Genomic DNA, 21635 nt, shown 5'->3' with positions numbered 1-21635 from the left:
TGTGTCGACATGCACCGCAAACATGAGCTTTCGTGTGAGATGCCACACGACAGTCGGGACGACCAGAAGCGAAGAAGCGAAAATGCGACTTTAACTTTCTATCGATTTCGCGCTTCTGTAAGTGTATTTCATTGGACTTGTCATCGGTTAAGTAAAGAAAAATTTCGACGCTTATTTTCTCGGTAAAAAAATTTCGAGGTTTATTTTCTCGGTAAAAAAATTTTTAAAATAAATTAACAACAATGCGTAATTTTCGCTTTAAGATTTTGAGTTTAAAATTTTCTACTTTGCTTCGCATTTATTCAGATTCATTTAATTTCTATTTATGCACTTTATTTTTAACAATCTAAATTTTTAATACAGAAGATTATATTTTGTTTACAGCTGTTTGCATGTGCATAAATAGAATGGAAAAAGATAAATAGAATAGAATAAAAAATTCAAAATTATCTTAGGTTGTCAAAAATAAAGTGCATAAATAGAAATTTGCAGTAGAAGTTTGCAGTAATAATTTTGTTTGTAATCAAAGCTATATAAAAATATAGCTTTGATTACAAACAATTATACAGGGTGCCCCAAAACTCATAATCAATCTTTTAAAGACAGATTCCTGGGATCATTTGGAGACGATTTTTCCTCAGTGAAAATATCGATGAAAGCCATCATTTTTTGCATGTTCCCAATTTTGGTCATCATATATTTTTGCAATTAAGCCTTAAATTAAAACTTAACTAAAGTAAACTCTATTTAAAATTAATCGAAGAATGTAGTTTTGTTAATATTTTATTTCTACAAAGCTTAGTTTACGAAAAACCCTTTATTTCCAATCACTTATAATTCGAAAATTATTAGTGCCTCGACATTTTCGTTGAGGAAAAATCGTCTTCAGATGATCTCAGGAATCTGTCTTTGAAAGATTGATTATGAGTTTCGGGATACCATGTATATATATAAATAATGTAAAATTATACAATAAATAATGGAGATATTATTAATTTCTATTATTTATTATGTAATTTTACACTTATACTGGTCATATAATTCAACAATATTTTTGTACAATATAAGAGATCAAAAGAACGAGTCAGATGATTTTATTATCACGTTTTCGCGACGATGCATCGGAGAACACGCGGAATTACTCGTGTTTCTATTCCTCCCGATTGAATCACCGGTGTACATGATCCAAGAGTCGCTCTAAATAAGAGTCGCATTACGCGTGATTGTTTCTACATTTACGTCATCATTGTTTTTACGCCGTATTAGACATCGATCGGTCTAAACGACACATATCTCATTCGGCGTTTGTTCTTGAGTTTCCGGTTGTTTTCTGCATCAATTTTCGATGAATGCAATCAATTGTCTTTAATAATGTTCGCTATTTTCTTAATAATGCATTACACGTCACCAGATTTATTCGCGCTCATGAACATCTGATTCGCTTTTTCTTTTGACGTTCGCCCTGAAATATTATGTCATTTATATTTCATTCCTTTCCTAGTTATTTTTCCCGCAAGAATAGGATTGTGTATCCTACACATCATTTGCCTTGTAATTCATAAAAGTTGTATACAGAAAGAAAAATGAAAGAAGAAAGCGAGATAGAGAAAAAAAGGGTTCGGTCACTCATTTCCATTTCTTTAGAATGATATAAAACTGTAGGGATTTCCGCAACTCTTTTTCCACTAAACTTTCCGTACGATATTGTACCAAAGACAGCGTTCGAGGATGTGACGCTAATCCTCATTGCCACTTGGTCACATTCCTTAATCCCGTGAGTTTTCTCGAGAGAATCGAGCTCGCCCTTATTTTCTTCAAATTACCGCAGTAAGTCGACATCTCTCCCTCTTATTTCTTTCGATAAAAACGAGAGCAACTTTTAATACATCAAAGAGAAAAATCGATGAACACGCAGACGAGCAAAATTAAAGGAAGGTGAATGATTAGCGAGAGCACTTTTCTATTGTCTTGGAAGTTGCAAAGCTGAAAAAATACCACCCACAAAAGGGGAACACGTCGAGAAAATGTCGGGAGGGTTAAAAGGACGATGAGCTAGGGAGGAGAACGAGGAAGACGAGACGGGAGAAGGAAAAGAGGAAGAACAAGAATTGATTTATTCATTTAAGAAGAAGGAAGAGGCAGATAAGCGCTGATAGAGCGACGAGGACGGTAAAGCGCAAGAACGGAGAATACAAGCGGCGAGGAAAGAGAGAGACAAACAGACAGAGAAAGAGAAACAAAGAGAGAGAGGGGGGGAGAGAGAGAGACTGCGGTGCAAGGAGTGCGAAGAGAAGGAAGATAAGCAAAGAGTGCAGTGCGTGAGCGCGAGAAGTGCGTATGTGAGGGAGCTTCATACACGGTAGCTTCTCGTGGCGAAGACAGTCGCTGCCTCGCCGCAAGGCTGCTCGCATCGCGCCGGAAGAAGAGTCCGCCCACGCATCCCCTTACGTGCGTGCCCCTGTTTTTTTGGTCGCGCGCGTCCCCTCTTCTTCCGCATTCGCGGATATCAATTCGCATCGTGCGCCGAAGAAATATGTGCGTCTCCTTCGCTCGTTTCTTCTTTCTCTTCATCCAAGACCAGTGCTTCTGATGCGTGTCTCTGTGAATGAACGATTTAATAATAGCGGGGATAATAGCTTGATTGTACTCGGAAAGGTGAAAGGTAGTTTCGACGAAAATCTCTACTGAATTATTCGTGCGAATCTAGATTTTTCGTTGGACTCTAAGAAAATTGATATAAAATGTAAATTGACGACTTGTATCGATGAATAATTTTGCAGCTTCGCTGCGGGGCGAACTTGTAAGAGCTAAAATGTGACTCGAGGGAGCCCAAGTTTTTAATTGCCCGAGTTTTTCCGCCGAATAAGTTTCCGCGCTTCGAGTACCTGGCAGTCAATAACAGTCGTCGAGGTTCGTGATTAGGCGTGAAAGTTTTGGGACGCCGTGGAATTGAGAATTTTATCGAAACGCAAGCTGGCGAATGAAAGAAACATCGGGAAAAATTAATGGGACATCCGTTGAAGGTACGACTTGGCCGAGAGAGTCGCGTGATTAGTACAAACGTGTGTAGTTTTGTTGGAGATCTCGCTCCAAAAATAATCCTAGTATTTTTACCATCGCTTTACGTTAACTTTGCTGCCGTGGACGAGCTCGCAAAGTGGCGTTAATTTCGGCGCCAGTATCATCATAACAGTAGGCAGCCACGTCAATTCGAGAGAGAGAGAGCGAGAGAGAGAGAGAGAGGGAAAGAGAGAGAGAGAGTGAATTTAATAACGCTATGGGAAAATACTGCTGTTCGATCGATGATGCGCTCGCATCTCGATAATTGAACTCGCGCTTTTATTTCATCGCGATGAATCACGAGAATCTCTCGTCCGAGGTATCTATCGACGCTGCAAGATATAAACATAATTCGAGCTCACAGACGCAAAAGCGCCAATTACGTTTAAGTTTTCACTCGTGATGCATCAGCAATCGATGCACACGAAGAGAAACGTCATTTATCCCTTGCGTCATTTTTATTTCACGCGTTCCGCGTCATAGACACATCATGCATAATCAGAAAATTATACCCTATCTCATGCGTATTTCCACGTAAATTATAGTTTACATATTATAATAGATATAAAAAATCGATTCGAAGGATCATTATTGAGGTTTCAATAGACACTTTTCTATACAGAGAAAAATGTATACTGTATTCAAGTAAATATTATTTCTTTTAAGTATATCATAAGTTTGTATATTCTCAAATATATCATAAGTTTACCACAAGCATTAAATTTAATTGAATATATTCTGAATTTTAGTAAGTGCAGTATTTTAGTCAAGAATATTAAATTAAAACAAAAATTTGGTTTGCTTACTACAAGAGTTGACGTAAAGTAGGTTTGATTTTTCTTTGATACAACTTTACAATATTCTTGAAGAGAAAATAAATTCTTCTTCTGAGTACACGATAATTGACGAAGATTTTCTAACACTTGTGATGAGTATATTTTAAGATTATTATCAAGAATATATTCTTTGTTGAAGAAAACTATTACTTAAAAAAAGAAAAATAAACTGAGTAAAAATAAACTCGCTTTTCTTGGCAGTAGGATGATATTTTTCTTTGTGTAGTTATAAAAAATCGAGTCTTATCAGATCGAGTCTTATATGATAACTAGAAATTCTTGTTTGATTTAACCAAAATGCCTTCAATCATACACAGAGAAAAATATCATTCTACTATCAAGAAAAGCGATTATTCTGGTTTATTTTTCTTTTTTTAAGTAATAGTTTTTTCAACAAAGAATATATTTTTGATAATAATCTTAAAATATACTCATCACAAGTGTTAGAAATTTTCATTATCATGTACTCAAAAGAAGAATGTATTTTCTTTTCAAGAATATTATAAAGTTGTATTAAAGAAAAATCAAACCTACTTTACGTCAACTCTTGTAGTAAGCAAAGCAATTTTTGTTTTAATTTAATATTCTTGACTAAAATACTGCACTTACTAAAATTCAGAATATATTCAATTAAATTTAATGCTTGTGGTAAACTTATGATATATTTGCGGATATACAAACTTATACTTAAAATAAATAATATTTACTTGAATACAGTATACTTTCTCTGTGCAGAGAAAAATATCATTGTACTGTCAAGAAAAGCTATTATTCAGTTTATTTTTCTTTTTTTAAGTTTTCTTCAATAAAGAATATATTCTGGATAATAATCTTAAAATATACTCATCACAAGTGTTGGAAAATCTAATTATCATGTACTCGAAAGAAGAATTTATTTTCTCTTCAAGAACATTGTAAAGTTGTATCAAAGAAAAATCAAACCTACTTTACGTCAACTCTTGTAGTAAGCAAACCAAATTTTTGTTTTAATTTAATATTCTTGAAAATTAAATTAAAATATCTAAAAATATTGCACTTACTAAAATTCAGAATACATTCAATTAAATTTAATGCTTGTGGTAAACTTATAATATATTTGTATATAAATATATATTATATAATATATTTATATAATATATTTATATACAAGCTTATGATATACTTAAAATAAATAATATTTACTTGAATACAGTATACATTTTTCTCTGTGTATACGTCTTGTTGATACAATCAAACGATTTTTCTCAGTGTAAAAATAAATTCTAAAAAAAATGCTATTATAAAATAATAACTGGTAAAAATGGAACACCCCGTTTAATTGTGGCTTTCGAGTCAACGCTTCTAATTACGTTTTCCTATCTGCGGTTTCATCGCTCCTTTAGGCGTGCGACCTTTCGTAGCCGCGTTACATCGACAATGTCGCGTTCCACCCACGAGCTTCTGTGGCATCACAATTCCCGTCTTAAAGTCCGATCGTGTCTCGTCGCTACCGCTTTCGACATTGCGACTTTGAAACGACTAACGGGAATTCGAGGCACGGTTGGATCTTGGCACGATCGTTGAATCGACTCGACTTTGATTGAATGAAACGCGATTTATCGCACCTATCTATCTTTCGCGCTCCTCGTCTTTCCGTACTCGTTATTCATCTCCAATCAATAACGCACATGTTGTTTCCCACATGCTTTTGTTTGGATCCAGGAATCCGCATCGTTCTTTAAACGAATGATTCATTGGGACAGTTTAATAGTCGCTCCAACCTAACGACCGAGCAACTTCTAATTCCGGCTAATGACCGGATCAAAAAAGATAAAAGCGACGAGGCCGCCAAATTGATTATTTTACTGCGGGTTCCTGATAACTCTTATCTAGAAGTTCGCTGACGCGTGAACGAGAGATAGAAAAACGCCCGCGCTTTTTCAAGCTCCTTGAAGCGAAGCTGGATGAAACGGCGCCGTAGGCGGTTACAATTATTGGCACTTCTGCGACGTGCAAACCTTGGAAGCTCGGAGATGCCCGAGGGAGATGACGAGATTTGCGCTTCGACTAACGCCTCGTCTCATCTTTCGGCTTTTGCGACGCGTTTCTTCCCGGTTGCTTTCCACAATCGAGCTTAGACGTGTGACGTTTCCCCGACATACACGATTATGACGTAATCGATATCTGTCATCTTTCGCGTCCAATCGATTTGATAAATATCTGGCGTTGCAACGCGTACACTGAGGGAAAAATTTTTTTAAATAAATCAAATAAATTTATTTTCTTGAAACTTTTGCTTCAAATGGAAGGAATTGTTTATTTCATTTAAGCAAAAGCATTTAATTTTAATTAAATATGCATGTTGTATTAAGTACATTCGTTTCATTTATATATTTTTTATATTTAAATACTATAGTATATATTTTAAAAAATATATATGCTTTAAAAAAATATAATTTTTAATTAAATATTTTAATTTTACAAAATATTTATTAAAATGCATAAATATTTTGTAAAATTGAAATATAAAAATATTTAATTAAAAATTATATATTTTTAAACATATGTAAATAAATACTTAACTTAAGCAAACAGACGTTTTGAATACAAGTAAATACGTGATTAGCACCCACCGAATAAATAGCTTTCTTGACTTAACTATTTTTTATTTCAAGATAATTTTTTCCTCAGTGTATAATTATATTATAATTATCCTGAATTGATAGACTATGAGTCACGGAAGAAAAGCATGCCGTATAATTTATTATCAAATATTTTGGCCGATGATTTAGAATTCAGAATTATGCCCTATCCCTTCTTCAAAACTCCTTTTCTTTCGTTGAAATTTATTGCGCGGAAATTGCATCGCGAAAATCTATCGGAAACACTCAGCCGTATCTCTTGATGAGCCGCTGAGCTGAAACGAACAATCAGAAGCGTTGGAAACGTCATATTTTTTTTCCCCCCGACCAACAATGCGATGGTCAAGAGTGGTCGGACGAGCAAATTGACCAAGTGGGGTAATTGCGCTGTTAGATGCGTTCGATTGGCCGCTGCTATTGCAGGTGAATGAATCCCGACTCTCACGTTCTCTTTAGTCTGTCCATCGACCCTAACTAGCTATTTATATACACGAGTCGTTTGCGTCTGTGATCGTGCCACTGGCGGTATCTACGCTTAGGACATGCATACACGCACTCTTGCGTGTGCACGCACATCGTCGCTGCCGCAACCATCGCGATACACGAGCGATTTTGTGCGTGTCGAGTCGCTCTCGTCCCTCCGCTTTACGCATCGCCTTCAATTATAAGCATTCTAGATATCAATGCTTCGCGCGAGCGAGAACGAATGCATAAATCGCTTCGGTGAGAAAACCGCGATCGTTTCTTATTAGCTTTCCAACGAACGTGGACGACTCTATCGATGACGTCCACTCGGAGGGAACGAATGTTGTTATCGCGTACGTGAAAATACGGTTGTTACGTGGCACCTTATCGCGTGATCTTTCGTTCGATATTTTCCACGCAAGATATTTTTTTCTATAAATTATATTCGTGTGAATTAAATAATTTATATAAGTGTATAATTATATAAATTATTTAATTCACATGAATAGTAGAATTATTATTGTTATTATAATAGAATTAAATTAAAATTAATATGATTTTATAATTTAATTTAATTAAATTAATATGATTCTATAATTTAATTAAATTAAATTGATATGATTCTAGAATTTTGTACATTTGTACATTTTGTACATTTGTGTATTTTTGTACATTTTGCACGATTATATATAGATGTGATTAATATGATTTTATAATTAAATTAAATTAAATTAATATGATTCTATAATTTAATTTAATTTAATTGATATGATTCTAGAATTTTGTACATTCTTGCACGATTATATATAAATGTGATTCATAATTTTTCAGACTCGCATTTTAACACACCTTTAAACGTGGATGAAATATCGACTCTTGAACGTTCAACTTGCGCTATAAAATTGTAAAAAAAGTTTCGAGCGATCTATAAATATCTTTGCCTAACATTGCGTGAATTGAATATCAAGTTTGTTAAGTGCCGGTGGATGCGCTTCTTTCCGGGCGGAAATAGGAACGATGCCTGGCTGCGTTCAGGCTCGTTTGTCATTACATTGTTCGTGGGTCGCTCGTTCGTTTCGAGCTGTATCTTTCCTAGCTTCATGCGTTCAGACACGCAACGGGGCGCACTGAAGAGTGCATGATATTGTGTACGATGAGAAAAGAGAGAAAGAAAGAAGGGGAGAGAGGAGAAGGAGGTCACAAAGGACATAATCGACGCTTCTAATAACGAGTCCTTTGACTTATCCCGCAGAAATCGCCAACTTTGATCGATTACGGCGATCAAAGTTGTACGGAAATTATGCAACCGCCGACGACATTAATTGATCGCATCATCTCGAACCGCAGGTAAAAAAGGCAGTAGATGTATGTCTGTGATTAAGTAACGTCACAAACGGTCGAGGCGAATTTCGGCGTGTGACATAGGTCAGATGTAGATCCGACTATGCCTCTTCGTCGAGGTTCGCTACTCCCTTTCCCGCGTTCTATATCTGTAGCGAAAAGGAGCAATCGCCGAGGCGGAGAACGGGCTCGGGAAATGTGGATTTGACGCAGAAGCCGGCGCGATAAACGCGAAATTGCGCGTATATTAATGGCTCGCCGGTTGGAAGCGCGTAATCATCGATTCTCTCCTCCTCGCTTCTTATATCCTTCTCCCCGCGTCCCTACCCGTTCTCATTTCAGTCTCGATGTCCCTTCGCGGATTGATATCTCGTGCAATTCCCCTGAGCTACATCGAGAATTTATCGAAATCTTAGATACGTAAATAGATAAGATTCCGATTAATTAAAAGGTTATACCTAGTCAGCAAGTCGAGAAAAACGTATTTTTGGGGAATTAAAAAAAAATTGTTAGGTATTTTTATTTTATCGATTCTTTATCATAATATATAGGGTGACCCATTTTAACTTAGGCAGCCAAATAACTCGAAAAATAAGCACACTACGAAAAAATGGTTAGAATCAAAATTTCGTCATTTCGAGGGGGACGTACAATGACGTTAAAATCAGCCCCCCCACTCCTCCCCCTGGGCGGTGAGGGGGGGCAAGTTTGAAATCTTAAATGGGAACCCCTATTTTTCATTGCATATTCTTGTAGCTTATCTCGAGAGCTTTCCAAAACACTATAATTAAGTACCTTTTTATTAAGTACTTTTTGAGTTATAAGGCTTGAAATAATTTCTTAATTTTACATAAACCATAAAATATCTAGTAAACCATTTATTTTTCGATTATCTTACCTTCATACTTTTATGTACAAAATAATGAGAGGAATCAATTGGTGTAAAGAAAACATATAGTTGTTTTTAAGAAAAAATATGGAATTGTTAATTGCAAATTACATATTTTTTCTTAGAAACAACTATGTGTTTTCTTTACACCAATTGATTCCTCTCATTATTTTGTACATAAAAGTATGAAGGTAAGATAATCGAAAAATGAATGGTTTACTAGATATTTTATGGTTTATGTAAAATTAAGAAATTATTTCAAGCCTTATAACTCAAAAAGTACTTAATAAAAAGGTACTTAATTATAGTGTTTTGGAAAGCTCTCGAGATAAGCTACAAGAATATGCAATGAAAAATAGGGGTTCCCATTTAAGATTTCAAACTTGCCCCCCCTCACCGCCCAGGGGGAGGAGTGGGGGGGCTGATTTTAACGTCATTGTACGTCCCCCTCGAAATGACGAAATTTTGATTCTAACCATTTTTTCGTAGTGTGCTTATTTTTCGAGTTATTTGGCTGCCTAAGTTAAAATGGGTCACCCTGTATATCTGTCAAAGAAGTTTTCATAATTTTTTCAATTAAAAATATCGAGAAATGTAGACACAGTAGCTATTTTCCAGAGACATCTTTTTTCGGAGGCGCTTGGAGAGCAAGATTGCTCGGAGCTGGATCATCTGAAATAAATTCAAAAGGCTTTAGCTTTCGTATGAATTGATCTAGTCGGTGAAAGGGATTTTAATTTTGATGAAACCTTTTTTTTATTAACAAAAGAACGAAAAGTTTTAACACGAAAAATTCATATTTTTGCGTCAAACGTCTGCCACATTGTCAGAAATCAATTTTTTGTAAAATCCTCCGTTCACCGACTAGATCAATTCATACGAAAGCTAAATCCTTTTGAAATTTTTATTTCATATAATCCAGCTCTGAGCAATCTTGCTCACCGCCAAGCGCCTCCGAAAAAAGATGTCTCTGGAAAATAGCTATTGTGCCTACATTTCTCGATATTTTTAATTGAAAAAATTATGAAAACTTGTATGATAGATATATATTATGATAACACTGAGAAAAATCGTTTGATTATATCAACAAGACGTATATGATTGAGGGCATTTTGGTTAAATTAAACGAGAATTTCTAGTTATCATGATAAGACTCGATTTTTTATAACTAGAACGTTTAATAGATTTTACTATAAGGATTTGATTAGTATTTTCTGGATCTATAAAATCTCTTGTTACATTAATTTCTTTGCTTGCCACTCTTAACTGGTATTCAATATTTGCCATACAATGTATATAAAGAACTAGTATTAACGTTAAATCCAAAGTATATTTTTTTCTCTTACGAGCAGTAGTGCCAGAAAGAGAACGCTAGCTCTCTGATTGTGTGTGTTTGAGCTGCATCCTCTTCTTGCATCACTGTTTATCAGTTTAATTTCTAACAACCTGAACTTAAAATAATTTATTCAATAATCTGGATTGAATTTATACAATAATCGTGTTGGAATTCAGAATATTAAACAGACTTTTGAGATTAGATGGAAAAAATTTTAGTGACTTGGTGCTGGCGAGTTTAATATTATTAACCAGAAAATTTGGTAAATTGAACAGGAAGAAATTAATCAGATTCATCTGGTAATTCCTACAAGAATTCTGGTTCGTCCATTTTCCAACAGACATACTGGTTGAATCCAGAATTCTAATTAATGCAATCAGATTTTTTTCTCAGTGAAAGAATCGATGAAATAAAAATACTTAACAGTTTTTTTTTTAATTCCGCAAAAATATGTTTTTTCATGACTTGCTGACTAGGTATAAAGACACAATTCTTGTACCCTTAAAGAGACAATGGCGGGGATGATTCCGCCTTTCGTGACTTTTCACTTAAATATTGACAATTTTAATTAGAACCTAGGAAAGACGCATTTATCTCGCCAAAAATTCAATCTCCGTCCCTAGATTAGAGCGCACAATGTGCGCCCGCGGGTATTATAGCAGTGCGCGTCGGATGGAAGCGGAATTTAAACTGTAATCTCTGTGTCCCGCGTCTCCCTTTCCTTCATTCTAAATTTGTCCGTCACAAAAAGGAGCAAGCGAGCGATGCGCCGCGTAACGTGAATTTAATGCGCAAGCGGAGTAGTAGACACGACCGAAAATTGCTCCGGTTGCCAAATTTCACGTCCACGCGAGAAAGAATCCAATTATTTATTGACGAAAATTCGCAATCTCGTAGACGCGGAGCGATCGGGGATCCCGCTTCGGCTTCGATGGGAATTATTTTCGTGCGAAATGACAGTATCTGGTCAACGTTGGTGAAAGAAAGAAACTTTCTCTTTCCCACACGGACTGCAACAGCTTTATCCGAGGCTTAGCTGGCCGACGACTTAGCGTCTTCTTTGATGTTGGCTATTTTCGTTGCGACTCTCGCGCGACACGTTGCGAGATGCTTCTTCCATTAGTCTGGATGCGTTTATCTAGACTGGAGCACGCGAGACGCAGGATTATAAAGTACATTTGGACGCACGTATACAGGATGTAGGTCCAACTCTCTTTCTCTTTCTCTTTCTCTTTGCCTTTTCTCTACATTCGCCACTTTGCTATTATCCTCGCTTTTGCAAGGATGCAATCGGCAACGCCGATAAACCAAGAGCAGGAAAAATGATGCGGGAGTTGGTAGAGAGCTAACGAAGTTAGCGTGACGTGGGAAGAAAGGCTCGTATATACTCGTAATTTTAATTGGGAAATATGGTGTGCGAAAGAAATAAAACATGGGGATTTTACACGCAGTGATTCTACTTTAATGCAATATACCGTCGAGATAATCTGGTTTTCTCGGAGAGAGAGTTGAAGTATCGAACGGTCACAAACCGGTAATTAAAATGTAAAGGGATTTCCGCAAAGATGAACGATTAACGAATACGCGTAGCATTTAATTACTTCAGTCCGGACGTAACGAAGCATTTTCTTCATTCCATGTATAAATCGGATATAAAAATCTACGCGCATAATTACATGTAATTCCAGTCAGTCTCGTCCGCCTCAAAGAGGATTTAAAGTCGTTTCTCCTAATCTTAATATGCACAGAGAAAAATATCATTCTACTGTCAAGAAAAGTGATTACTCACTTTATTTTTTTTTTTTTTTTTAAGTAATAATTTTCTTCAACAAAGAATATATTCTTGATAATAATCTTAAAATATACTCATCACAAGTGTTGGAAAATCTCATTATCATGTACTCAAAAGAAGAATTTATTTTCTCTTCAAGAATAAAAAATATTGTAAAGTTGTATCAAAGAAAAATCAAATTTACTTTACGTCAACTTTTGTAGTAAGCAAATCAAATTTTTGTTTTAATTTAATATTCTTGACTAAAATACTGCACTTACTAAAATTCAGAATATATTCAATTAAATTTAATGCTTGTGGTGAACTTATGATATATCTGCGGATATATAAACTTATGATATACTTAAAATAAATAATATTTACATTCTTGAATACAGTATACATTTTTCTCTGTGTATTAATCATGATATACGATAATAAAAATCATTTTATATTAATTATATTATAAAATAAAATAATATAGAATATTATAAAAAATATTATAAAATAAAATATAAAATAAAATATTTTATTTCTTTGTTTTTAATACACAGGGAAAAATATCATTCTACTGCCAAGAAAAGCGATTACTCACTTTATTTTTCTTTTTTTAAGTAATAGTTTTCTTTAACAAAGAATATGTTCTTGATAATAATTTTAAAATATATCACAAGAGTTAGAAAATCTCATTATCATGTACAAAAGAAGAATTTATTTTCTCTTCAAGAACATTGTAAAGTTGTATCAAAGAAAAATCAAACCTACTTTACGTCAACTCTTGTAGTAAGCAAACCAAATTTTTGTTTTAATTTAATATTCTTGACTAAAATACCGCACTTACTAAAATTCTGATAGAATATATTCAATTAAATTTAATGCCTGTGGTAAACTTATGATATATTTGCAGATATACAAACTTATGATATACTTAAAATAAATAATATTTACTTGAATACAGTATACATTTTTCTCTGTGTGGGATCTATATTTCCCGTCTCATCTTAAAAACTGAAGAGAATACCGATTATTTATCTGTCGATATAAATAATCTCGCGGGTAGGAGTGAAATGGAATACCGGTACATTTCAGAATTAATGATAATTATTTAGATACGAGAGACGGTCGTTACGTTACACCCATGCGGAAGCGTCTCTCGTGTCTATTACGTGAACGCGTGGGCTGTGTAATTTACCGGGGGCGAGATGCTTGATCGAGCAAGCGGCGACGAAAATTCGTGGCACGTGACGAGGGAAAAGTGTCGCGCGCGCGAGAGTCGCGCGTGTGTCGCGCGTGCATTTTGACAATCAGCTGATCAGGGAACAACGCGGCGCGACCTTATTGTCGAGTACGCTCGCGTATCTTTGGGCGAGCATAATATAAGTACAGTTCGATGAACTTGGAGATACTTTTGTCCGCGGACGGTTGATTTATCGCTCGCTCCTTCATCTTATTTTTTCGGCACAGACGCCGAGAACAACGAGCCGCTTCTCCTAACTGCGACGCAGAGGCGTGTTATCGGTCACCGGACCCATCGACGATGGGCTCTCTCCTTTTGCGATTTACGCACGAAATTCCTCGGCGTTTGTCTCGATTCGCGAAAAAAAAAAAAACAACATTTAACATAGAGTGGAATGTCGTTACGTAATCTTATTTTTTTATATTTTTTTTTACACGCCTTTATTAAATTTCCGTCATATTATCACGAGTAGTAATGGAACAATAAAACGCTTTTACTTATCGCTTACATTTTATGACCTGCTCGATGATTGTTAATGTGCTCGCGCTAATAAAGTGACAGTGATTCGATTAGCTGTACATCGTGTACCAGATTCCTCGTATTATTTATTCATACGAGTCTACAGATTTCTCGACGTGTGTTTTTCTCCTATAGAACACGACATAAATACGATACGAGAGAGTATTGAAATTCTCATTCCGGAGCATCGCAAAATCAAAGTTGCGCGAATTATGCAATCGATTGACAATCATCGCGTTAATCATCGCATTACTTATCAGATAAATCCACTCGATAAACGACGCGGCTATTATCGCGTCGAATAAATTGGCCGTGCGTCTCGTAAATTCTTAACGTTTTCATGCGCATTCGCGCGAGCATTATCGCGCACAAACGACGTATGTTAATTGCCCGAATTAAATTTATCGCGCTCTAAACTTTGGAAGAGAAATTAACGGCGCCGCGAGCGAAACATCTAGAGAAATTTATTCGCCAATTAGCAATTTATATTAAACAGCACCACTTCGGGCGGGGCGACTTTTCCCCAGACTTGATATTCATATTGCGTAAATCGTCGTGGCGCATGCAGCATCCGCAGTGTCCCTCATTTCTCGCGAGAGATTTCTCCTCGACATACTCTCGACGACCTCACAGAATTAATTATATTTTTTATTATTTTTTTATTTATTTTTTATTTTTTTTCTTATATTTTTTTATCGCGTTAATTATATTAAATTTTCATTTCATCTGATGTTGGAGAAAATCACCTGCTTCGACGTGTCAGTTTTATGCAATCTCCAGCAAGATATTTGTTTTGAATTACATAAATCGGTGTTATTTTTGATAAGGTTTCGAGTCGATTTGAAAGGACCGATTCATCAAACTTAATTCGATTGAGCGAGTTCGATAAATATTACAATGATTAAATGTTTCCTCGACTATGTGATGCATATCAATACGGTTCGCTGGGCGATAATCAGCGCTGTAACGACTGGCAGGAAAGGCTTTAGCGATAAGTCGTGTGCGATAAATCGGCAAATGGCACGAGAATCGTCGCGGACATTGTCACGACGATAGACCGGATGGCGTGCACGCAACCATGCTTGCTCTCGGTACACTTGACAGAAGTTCAAGGACGTTGCTGCGCGGGAAATTGCAGGAAAACTCGGACCACGATAAAGTGCGGTAGATACGAAAAATCACGCAAACCAGCGCTTAACACGCTACGGATTTACGCATAATTTATTTTAATGAATTGTTATGAAAGCAGTTATAACACGTGCAAAAAATATATAGGAGGAAAATTAATTTAAAAATAAAATTAAAGCCTCTACCGAGGAGAAGAGCCGATTCAATTTTTCAAGTGAAATTTTTATCAGACAAGATAGCTTATATAAAAGAGAAAATAATACTCTATTATTTTATATTTAGAAAATATAAAATTTATATTTATTTATATTTGTAAAATTATAAATATATTCAGAAAAGGTGTTTAACTAAATTTTTGTAAATAATTATAAGTAATATATAGATGAAGTAAATTGTATTACATAGATTGCATTCTACTTATACAATCAGGCTGTTTACGATGTCGTCGACCGCGCGTTATTTTCTTTTCGTTCTCAGGAAGTAGAAAATTAATTTAAAAATAAAATTAAAGTCTACCGAGGAGAAGAGTCGATTCAATTTTTCAAGTGAAATTTTTATCAAGCAAGATAGCTTATATAAAAGAGAAAATATAAAAGAGAAAATATAAAAGAGAAAATACTCTATTATTTTATATTTATAAAATATAAAATTTGTATTTATTTATATTTATAAAATTATAAATATATTCAGAAAAGGTGTTTAACTAAATTTTGGTAAATAATATGTAATATATAGATGAAGTAAATTGTATTACATAGATTGCATTCTACTTATTCAATCAGGCTTTTTACGATGTCGTCGACCGCGCGTTATTTTCCTTTCGTTCTCAGGAAGTTGGCAGCTTCGGTCGAGCACAAACGGTCCACAAGGATGACACGAGGGTGAACCGCAGATCGATAACTCGATATTCACGCAGTCCCCTCGGCACGAGCGAGCGAGACGAGAAAAGAGATAAATGGTCGCGAGGTAGGAAACGCACGTCGTCCGGGGAAGGGGAGGTCCTTGTGCCACCAGGCGATTTGCATCCGAAGGGTACACGCGTGAGAGAGTTCCCGTTTCGTTAGGGCACGTATCAAACGGGAATATCTCGTGCCGCGGAGGGTCGAAGCTCGAGGGTCGACGATAATACCTCTCTCGGAAGCTCACCTTGAGTCCTCTTCACAGCCCTCGAATTAAATATTATCTCGTCCCGGGGAAGGAAGGGGGAGAACTCGAATGAGAAAAAAAATGAGAATTTTATCAAAAACGGTTAAATTTGCATTTAACCCTTAAAGGGTACTCTGGGTGTCAAACACCCAACGTCCACTTTACACTCTAATAAATCGTACTAAATTCGAGAAAATCGAACCTATGGCGTAAAATAAAAAACTAAAAAAGTTATGAATTTTTGAGTGAAAAAAATCATTTTTTCTATTTTTTTTTCAAACAGGATTTTTTTTAACTAATTCAAATTCCATGAATAGCTATGAAACCTTTTTGTCATTAAAGTAGAGACATTAAACTTTATTCAATTTTTTTGTAAAAAAATATCCAATACCGCCTGCACAGCAAACATGTGAACCTCCGTGGATGTCAGACACCCAGTGTGCAATTTATATAATTTTATGGAAGTGTGCCCTTTAAGGATTAAAAAAAAAAAGACACTTTTCGAAATTTAATAATTAGAGATCTGGCTCAAGTAAAAAATCAAAAAATTGAAAAGAAAAATTTTCTTTCCAATTCTCCGAAATTCTTCGTAATTTATTACCAAGAGAAACCTGAAATGATGCGATAAATCTCTGCCGGATATATATAACTTTTGTTTGTAACGTGACGAGAAATGTCGAGCTGTCAGATATAAATTCCATTTTCATTCGCGTTTACGTCAATGCGCACAACTGGAGTATTAATTAATCGCATAATTCACGGGCTAATTAAGTTAATTTCCGCGTATTGATTCGTCGTGCTGCTGCGGAAGCCGCGAAAACCGAGGCACGCGTCGTCATTTTTCTTTCTCGCCCGGTATCATCCCGAATCCATCGCGTACAAAACGGCGATGGCGCGAAGATTACGCACGTGCCGGGAATTCCGGAAGGTCGTTCGGAAACGAACGCTACGAATTCCATCTCGTCGTCCCACCCCGTCTCATCCCATCGCGTCCGTTGTCCGACGAAAACTTCGATGGAAGGCTTCGTCGAATTAGCCGTCAGAGAAGTGTGACTTGGTGCAAAGGCACTTTGAAGAGGATCTCTCTTCTCGGTACGAAGTCTTTCCCTTCCCTTCGTCTTTTTACGAGCGTCATGTTGCCCGGTAACTTTTCATCGTCTTTAAAACCATTAGTGTCGTGAAGAAACACGCATGAATCACGCGGGTTATTGTATAATCTAATTTAATTGATCAAATCGGAGAAAGTTATACGGGACTTCTCCGTGACTTCGTGTAGAAAAATCTGAGGGATTTCTCTTCTCCGAATGAAGTTTACTCTTCTTTTGTCCTTTTATTTACTATCGTGATACTTCATCATGTTTCTTGAAGCCGTTATATCGTGAAGAAATATGCGTGAATCATACGGGATTTAAATCTACTTTAACTCGTGAAGAAATATGCGTGAATCATACGGGCTTTAAATCTACTTTAACTTATCGAAGCCACAGGATAATTTTTTTTCGTTGATTGCACTGAGAAAAAATCTGGTTGGTTGCATCAATTAAATTTCTGATAGATTCCACCAGTATGTCTGTTGGAAAATGGACGAACCAGAATTTTTGTAGGAATTGCCAGATGAATCTCATTAATTTCTTCCTGTTAAATTTATCAAATTTTCTGGTTAATAATACTAAACTCGCCAGCACCAAGTCTAAAATTTTTTCCATCTAATCTCAAAAGTCTGTTTAATATTCTGAATTCCAACACAATTATTGCATAAATTCAATCCAAATTATTGAAATATATTGATTATTAAATAAATATATTGATTATTAAATTATTTTAAATTCAGTTTGTTAGAAATTAAACTGATAAACAGTGCACTTAGAAAAAAATCTGGTTGCATCAATTAAATTTCTGGTAGATTCCACCAATAAAAATCTGGTTGCATCAATTAAATTTCTGGTAGATTCCACCAGTATGTCTGTTGGAAAATGGACGAACCAGAATTCTTGTAGGAATTGCCAGATGAATCTCATTAATTTTTTCCTGTTAAATTTACCAAATTTTCTGGTTAATAATACTAAATTCGCCAGCACCAAGTCTAAAATTTTTTCCATCTAATCTCAAAAATCTGTTTAATATTCTGAATTCCAACACGATTATTGGATAAATTCAATCTAGATTATTGAATAAATTATTTTAAGTTCAGTTTGTTAGAAATTAAACTGATAAACAGTGATCCAAGAAGAGGATGCTGCTCGTAAGAGAAAAAAAATATACTTTGGATTTAACGTTAATACTAGCTCTTTATATATATTTTATGGCAAATATTGAATACCAGTTAAAAGTGGCAAGAAAAAAAATTAATGTAACAAGAAATTTTATAGATTCAACCAGAAAATACTAACCAAATCCTTATAGTAAAATCTATTAAACGTTCTAGTTATAAAAAATCGAGTCTTATCAACTAGAAATTCTTGTTTGATTTAACCAAAATGCCTTCAATCATACACGTCTTGTTGGTACAATCAAACGATTTTTCTCAGTGATGGGATAATTCCTTTTCGTTGATTGCGTTCAGAAGAATGCGAAGATTTCTTTTCTCGAAATGAAGATCGCTTCCCCTTTTCTCTATCATCATTTGAGCTTCACGTCGAATAGAGATATCTAGGCACGAATTATGCAGATGAAATCTTCTTTAATTCATGCAATACATTAAAATAGATATATAACTTAATTGAAACTGGCACAGATGAAATATTACATTCCAGAAATGTAACTTTAAAGCGGGATTATTAAATCTCTTGATCAAAAGAGCGTCGTATGAAATATAAAGATTTAAAGACCGCATGGTAAATCTCCGAACTCAGACTGGCTCGGCTTATCAGCATCGATCAAAGCACGCGGCATCGTACTTTTGACCCCAGCTGTATTCGTATTCGGAACGACTTTAATTTATTTAAAAGCCGAGTCCTCGTATTCCTCGCTGTCGCGAAAGACACCGTAATCCGCCGTGCATTAATTATTAACGTTGAGGAGCGAGTGGCAGAGAGAGAAACGAGCGATGACGATGGGAATATCTTGTTTTGTGAAATATATTTTCGGGCGCAGGACAGTGAACTCTGGCCGGCACTATTTTCGGACGCGACCCCGTCATCGGTTTTCCGATGAAATCGACTCGCGCCAGATGACTGGATCGATGAATCGCATTGAAAACAATCCAGCCCTGTCCCGGCCCCCCATACAAATATCATTCGCAATTGTGTCGTTACAAATGACACTTAGGCCGACATGCAAATGTCCCGGAACGGTCAGAGATACGCGTTTCTCCCTCGTTACGTCCACCGGTCGCGAATATCCCCGTTGTACTTATTCAGGAAACAGCGAGAGGAGTTGGCGCGTGCGTGTGCGTCCATTTACACATGTGCGCGTACGTCCGAAGGGGGTTGCGACCCGGTAGAGTCGGAGGGGCTGGTTACCAAGCCACCCTGCGACTAACCAGGGCTGCATCTATCGCGGGATTTTGCGCGATAAAATATCCCGTCGTGAATGAATTCGTGACGAATCTCCCCTCGTCTAATAGAGTGGGGTATAAAATGACGATTTATCATGCTCTATGATCTTTAAGAACAGAAAATTGCAGTCTCGCTCTCTGCCGTGTCATGTACTTTGTGTTGTACATTACGAATTGTAAAGAATCAAATATGAACCTGCACACGAGGAATATGGATACTCGGAAAATGTGGAAAGTCGATAAATATAAATGTGTAATTTCGAATTAAATTTATTTTGCAAGCAATAAATTGAATTTCGACAGCAATAAATTTTTATATTACTTTTAGGCACAATTTTGTTGCTGTATGTATATTGTTCCGCTAATTTAATCTTTTTTTAACGGAATATTATTTTTTTTTAAACTTACAGAGCGACAAATTTTTTTTAAATAAATAAAAATATTAATTATAATTGCTTCTACTCATTTTTTGCTAATTGACGAGACTTTATTATATAAAGTAAGGTTAAATAAGTGTGCGTATCTTAAAAAATTATGATTTTATCAAGACATTAATTATCTTACATGAACATTAATTATCCTACATTCGAACACCCTCTTTGAGGGAGTGCTACATCAAATTAACTTAATAAATGAATTTAGTAAACTACATAATGCATGTACAGTCCATTGGAAATCTGTTACAGACTACTTTGTGGGATCATTGAAGCGTATGTTTTCTCGTTTAGGGCTAAATTTGCGATGCAATTACTCCACAAGTCACCTCTTTTCAGATTTAAAATCATCTCATTTTTCCCATTTTTTTGAAAGATTTCTGTCTTTCTTCCTCTCTCTCCCTTGATTTTATCAGGACAGATCTAAACTTATTTGAGCGTGATTGCTATCCAAACGTCGGTTAAAATAATTTTAGAACATCGTTGATTGCGAAGTCGATGAAAAAGCTCGTCCCGTTGTAACGCAAAAGTCGCTTTATTTAATTTTCAAACTAAAATTAAGCGATAAATTCGCACTTTGTTTATAGACACATCTTTTCATCGATAATTGACTAAATAATGGTTATGGAAATAATAGTGTCGAAACGATGTATACAAATTTGCAGACATATTTGCTTTCGCGATATTGTGATTCCAGCTTGATATCAGCCGTCTTTGCCAAGTTAATTAAATTAACATTGTAAGTAGCGTCAGTTTGCGTGCACGGTATACCTGTGGGAATTTCGTTGGCAGGATCCCGGACACGCTGTGCCATACCCAGGGACTGCCGAGTCCCTCGCTAGTCAGATTCATGCTCGAGTGCCTTCGAACTCAACATGAAAACCTTGAACTATATTACAGCGAAGTATCGTACGAAGCTATGCGCAAAAAGCCCATCAGACCTGCACGGTATATATTAAAATGCATGTATCCTTTTGAAAAGAAAATGTACGCAACAAAAATTTTCTCATTTTTTCTCGTCTGGTGGATATAAATTATTGCGCGTTTAATTTTCCCTTTTTTTAAAAATTCATTTTTTTAAATAATTAATATTAATAAGATTTAATATTTCTAATTGATTGAATATTGATTCAATATTGATTAAATATTAATTTAATATTTTTAATTAATTTTAATACTTATTAAATATTAATTTAATATTTTTTGATTAATTTTAATATTTATTAAATATTAATTTAATATTAGAATTAATATTAATATTAATAAATATTTTGATTAATTTTTTAAAATTCTACTATCTCTTTTCGATTATACATGTATGTACCTAGAAGATCTTTCCATAATATGAAAATAAAT

General features: G+C 35.4%; 1 protein-coding gene across 2 annotated transcripts in view; it reads left to right on the top strand.

Annotated features, from left to right (window-relative positions):
* The window catches only part of LOC105253398 (focal adhesion kinase 1), a 68882-nt gene that overhangs the window by 15005 nt on the left and 32242 nt on the right, over window positions 1–21635 (top strand). Inside the window, exon 1 of one of the 2 annotated variants that reach the window (XM_025409743.1) lies at window positions 2242–2662. The exons of the other annotated variant lie outside the window; for it this stretch is intronic. The gene's annotated coding sequence lies outside the window, so the exon portion shown is untranslated. Of the gene's footprint in view, window positions 1–2241; window positions 2663–21635 lie in introns of those variants that run through there. 2 annotated transcript variants of the gene reach the window in all.

Source organism: Camponotus floridanus, unplaced genomic scaffold, assembly GCF_003227725.1.
Source record: "Camponotus floridanus strain SB8 unplaced genomic scaffold, Cflo_v7.5 scaffold28, whole genome shotgun sequence".
NCBI classification, from domain to species: Eukaryota; Metazoa; Arthropoda; class Insecta; order Hymenoptera; family Formicidae; genus Camponotus; species Camponotus floridanus.
This window is presented reverse-complemented; position numbering and strand designations above follow the sequence as displayed.